Raw genomic sequence first — 6,000 nt, 5'->3', positions numbered from 1 at the left:
GATCCGCCAAAAGACCCTAACCTACTACAATATCATTTGCAAAGTTGGGCACTAAATAGGAAAGGAGAAATTCTTGTACAACCATTAACAATCAAGTTTATTACAATAGCAGTTTCAAGAGTTTTTGAGTTTGAGCTTGAAAATGAGACATTTGCTCTGAACTGTACACTGTTAATGAGGTACGAAGCCATTTTAAACACCGTGGAGGGTTTTTACTGGCTTTTCCTGATTGCGATTACATGTCGTTGTGTGCTTCTGGCTAGCCACGTTTGCAGTTGTGATTGGTCACTGTTTGGCAGGAAAGTAACTTTTGTCAGGGAGAGAAAGAAAGAATAAGTACGTAAAAAAGAAAAAAGAAATTAAAGTAAACTTAAACTAGAAGAAGGGCTGAGCATCAATCAGCTATGTCTGTTTACTCGAGTCTGTCTACAGCTTTGTCTGTTTCCAAAGTTGGGCACTATAAAGAAATAAGTCCAAATAAATAGCTAAAGATCTGATACTCTCTGAAGCCTGTTAATATCTATAAATGCTCATTTATATGAAACATAGAAAAAAATTAGCATATAACCTCAAAATCGTTTTGTGAATATGTCCAAATTGGAAAGTTATTTTTTACTGCATACAAAAATTCAAATGTGGATTGCATATGCGATATTTTTATTTGACATGCCTTTGACTACATTATACGGGAATTTGTGGCACCAGTCAATGTATTATGTGTCATATATGGTCTTGTAAGATTTTTAAGAAAATTATTAAACCTCGATAGAAAATGAAATTTAAACAGTTTTTAGGCTCTGAAATTGTTTGTATGACTAGGAAATGGTATATGATCCTTGTATGACTACCAAGATTTCATACAAATCATATATGACCTAGTATGATTACTAAGAATCATGTGACCTAGTATGACTGCTAAGAATATTGTATGATGAGCATCCCGGGATATGACCAGTATGTTTTAGAATCATATATGACCTAGTATGTTGCTTAGAACCATATATGGCCTAATAAGACTGCGAACAATTTTGTATGACAATATGAGCAACCCGGGTCACCAATAGTAGTCATATGAATCTGACTTTCAGTTTGTTTTAAATCACAATTTTGACCAAACACGGCTGTTTCCTTTTTTTCCGAGAAAAACACTACCAATTATACAATGTACATATATAGTTATCATAGTTTGTATCAACAAACTAGAGCGCCTTTGCTGTAACGAGATCACAGAGAAGATAATCATCAGTGCAAATGTTGTTTTTAGTTGTTCATACCGACGCATAAGCAAAAAGTTCAAACAAAACGGAAACAGTACATAAGACGGAAACAGACTAATTGACGTCAATAAACCACTTTACTTCATATGTAGCCTTCTAAATCAAAATATTTCAGTTGATCGTTTTAATTTGTCATAAAATCAGTTTGACTTAGCCCGAGGCTCAACTTTTTCGGTTTTTTTTGTAACAGCTCAAGTTGCCACGGTGGTGATCAACGAAGCGAAGGCTCATTTTAGCCGTGAAAAGGAAAAATATCTTAAAATATCTTACAAATATCGGTTAAAATCTTCAAGTACGTTTGTCAACTCAAGATGAGGTATGGGCCAAATAGACTTGGGTCTCAGACAGGGGATTGAGACCGACCAGACCCAAATTCAGGTATGAGCCAGACTGAACAGACCCAAGGTTGGCACTGGGCAGACCAAACAGACCCAAGACGAACCCTGGACCAGACCCAACAGACCCATGGTTGCATGCCAGACAGAGCAGACTATAACAGATTTTATGCTAAAAAGTGAAAAATAACTGAAAACAATGACCTTTACCTCAAAAAACTTTCCAATTGTTTGTTTTCTAATTAAAAATTTCAAACTCCGATGATAATTTAATCCAAAATTGTTACTTTAGGTTCTGATTGCTCTCAAAATTTAGGATAGATCCGATTGAAGAGATTTAGTTTTATTGAACTCTTGAACTGAGACGTTTAGCAACATCTAGTATTGTGAGCTTTATTGATGGACGAAAAAATAGGGAGAAAAGAATAAAAGTCCTCGTTGCTCAAAGGACGCATTGGTAGAAAATTAAGAGACATTCTTAGCTTGCAAATTTAGGAAGAAAAATGTTAAATTGTGATTATTTTTTTAGCGATTATGTTAATTTAGGCGCAATTCTGTATATCCACAGTATTCTTTTCATTTAAAAATTGAGAAGTAAAGAGGTGAAAATTGATAATTAATCTTAATTCATACAAAATATCATCTTAGCTTGAATCTCATGGGACAAAATTGAATCATATAGACGGAGTTTTATAGAAAAAAGTCGGTGTAGACCAGAAAAGAACATAAATCAGTACTAACTCAAATTGGATGCCAAAAATCACGCACTTTTTGAACCCAAAACCCAGGCACTAACTCAAATTGGAGGGTAAAATCCACATTTCATTCTGCATAATATTATCATGTTAAGCAAACTTTTTCAAAGCTGAGATTGCCATTTCTGATTATCTACGAAACCATTCTACTCTATTGTCATATTTCATCATTATGCTCTGATATCGAATCTCTAGATAATGAATGCATTACAAAACAAGCTATTTCATAAATTATGACATCAAAAACTTAAAAGCCGCATTATTTGTGGGAGCTCTTAAAATGTGATTAGAACACAGCAAGCTCAGTATTAGCTAAATAATGAAAAACGGCAAAAATCCTAAGCGAATCTAAATCTCCTTCACTCTCCATCACTCCGCCTACAGAGAATAGATGGTTAAAACACCCTATTTTTTGTTTGTTCCAAGCTTCAAATTCATTTTGAGACAAGGAAAAGAATGCTACCCTGACTTTTCCCCTTTAGAAAAATATGATCGACCAGTATTGTTTGCGAAATAATACTAAATTTTTGTCAACGAAAAGTTTTCTGAAAACAGGATCGATCGTTGGGATTATTTAAACTTCTCGTTCGTAAAATACATAAATTTAATACTTATTGAGGCTTAAAATATTTTATATTTACGATCTTCTGACTGTTTCAAGCTTTGTCTTAAAAACGTTTGTTTAGAGTATGTCAAGCATCACGGATCTCGTTGAATTGCAAACGGAGATCGACAACCAGATTTCAAGTAATATTTTTAGAATGACAGACAAAAACTATAACACATTTCACGTTAAAAGTTGAAAAATAGCTGAAAACAATGAGCTTCACCTCAAAGTATTTCAAATTGATTATCGTCTAATTAAATTTTGATGTAATCCAATGATAATTCAATCGAAATCAGTTACATTAGGTTATGATTGCTTCTGAAATTGAGGTTAAATCCGATGGAACAATTTTAGTTCCACTGGACCTTTAAGTTACGAAGTTTCCAAAAAAAAACATGATGATTAACAACATCTAGTATCGTCCGCTTTATTGTTGGTCAGATAAATAGGGAGAGAAACAGGTAAAGTCATTGGTTCTCAAACGGCGCATCCCAAGTAGACCATTTAGAGCTATTCGCAGCTTATAACTACTACATAAATAGTGCATCAAAATCTTTTAAAAAATACACTAAAAAGAAAAACCGCGAAAAAATAATTGACCTCAATTCTTACAAAATATAACCGTAGCTTGAATCTAAATTAAAAACAGAAGATATTTTGCAAGAAAAATCCGGCGTAGACAAGAAATGAACTAAAATTAGTACTTACTTGGAAACAAGGTCACGAAACAGGCTTTATGAACCCAAAATCCACAATTTTACACAAACTTGAGGCCAAAAGCCACATCTATGAAACTCCAATTGATCCTTCAAACACCGTAATTTGATGTAATTTCATTCTGCCCAATATTTTGCTGTTTAGTAAATTTTTGTTCGTGCTGAAAATGCTTTTTCTGAATATCAAAGAAGCCATATTCCACTGTCGCTCTTTCTCATATATAAATCTTTGAAATAAAAATTCTAGATAATGTATTACATGACAAGGTAATTCATACAAATCTGCATGAAAAAATGATTGCAGCGTTATTTGCGTGTGCTGTTAAAGACCAATTAGAGCACAGTAAGCATAATTTTAGCTAAATAACGAAATAAGGCAAAAATTCTATCTGAAACATTAAAAATTCAATCTAACTCGCTACCCTGGCTTTTTGCCTGTGTAGTCAATTTGACCGGCCAATCTACTTTGCAAAGAGATACAAAATTGATGCTGCCCAAATTCTTCACAAAAGTCTATTCGGTTGTGGAGAAAATTTATTTTTCTCATTGTAGATGAAAAAATTAGCGTTAAGAAAATTATCGAATTTGACTCTCTGACGCTTTGTGTTTAATAAAATTTAAGCAGATAAAATCATGTCTTAAAGATCTCTGCGAAAGAACGTCAATTCAGTGACAATCAGGTTCAAAGTAAAAGATCAAGATTTGCAAGCTAAAAAATTAACATCGAAAACAACGATCTTTAACTGAAAATTTTAAAGTGTTTATTTTTCAATTAGAATTCTATATAATCCAACGACAAGTTAAACAAAATTACATTAAATTCTGATTGCTTTTGAGATTGAGGATAAATGCGATGGAACAGTTTTAGCTCTATTGAACTTCTGAACAAAGATGTTTAGCAACATCTAGTACCGTCAGCTTTATTGATGGGCTAAAAAATCTGGTAACAAAAGATAAAGGCTCTTGTTTCTCAAACGACGTCTCCCGAGTGAAAAACTTAGAGCTATTTACAGCTTAAGATATACGAAAACAAAGAGTAAATCAGAATCATTTTTCTAAGATCTTTCTCTGAAGAATAGCCACTGAACAAATTAATTGACCTCAATTCTTCAAAAACATCACCATGGTTTGAATTTATGCTAATAACAGATGGACATTTGCAGTAAAAAAGTCGGTGTAGACCAGAAATGAACCAAAAATATTACTTACTCAAAATCGGTACCAAAAAAAAACATTTTAATGTTTGCCCAAAATCAACTCACTAACTCTAATTTCCGACTCTCTAACAAATAATTTTTATGTAGAGAATATCAAGTGTAAAGGACATTGCTAATGGAATCTCTTGAAGCAGGTTCGAAGTAAAAAGGCCAAAAATGGCAGGCTAAGAGGATAACAAATTTCAAGCTAAAAATTAATAATTGCTTAACAATGTAACCTTTGTCTTAAAATAAACGCAGCGTTTTTTCCAATTAAAATTTATATAATCCAACTATCAGTTAATCCAAATCAGTTACATTAAAATCTGATTGAATTTGAAATTGAGGATAGATCCGATGGAACAGTTTCTTAATCTTTATTGAACTCTATTGAACTTTTGAACAATCATGTTTCCACAAACATCCTGTCATGATGTTTAGCAACATTTAGTATGGTGGTTGAAAAACACAGGTAACAGTCATGGTTTCTCAAACGGCCCATCCTCAGAAGAAAATTTAGAGATATTCACAGCTTATAACTACTACATAAGTAGTGCATAAAAACAGTAAATTGAAACTATTTCTTAAAAAATTATACTAATTCAGGTGCAACTCTAAATATCGAAATAATCTTCTTCATTTAAAAATTAAGCAAGGAAAGACAATCCAAAAAGTAATTAAGCACAAATTTTGCAGATTATCAACGCAGGATGAATCTAATTGAGAAACAGACCAAAAATTGCAGGAAAAAAGCTGGCATAGACCAGAAATGAACAGAAACTACTACCAAATAAAATTGCAATAATACCAAAAAGCAAGCATTTTGTTAGCCCGAAGTGCGCACGCTAAATCCACTTGTCTGTAGATTTACTATGCGCAATATTTCGATGTTAAGCAGTATTTTATCAGGGTTAAACTGCCACTTCTGAAAAACTACGAAACCATACTGTACTATTGTTATTTTTCATCTATAAATTTTGATATGGAACCTCTTGATAATGCTTTTCAAGACAAGCTAATTAATACAAAATTGCATCAAAACCATTATTGCAAGGTGAGCGCATTTTCAATTAAATCAGAAAAAAACGACAAAATCTACTTCACTCCGCGGAGA

Source organism: Convolutriloba macropyga, chromosome 13, assembly GCF_964194025.1.
Source record: "Convolutriloba macropyga chromosome 13, txConMacr16.3, whole genome shotgun sequence".
Lineage (NCBI taxonomy): Eukaryota > Metazoa > Xenacoelomorpha > Acoela > Convolutidae > Convolutriloba > Convolutriloba macropyga.
Note: the sequence above shows the minus strand (reverse complement) of the source record.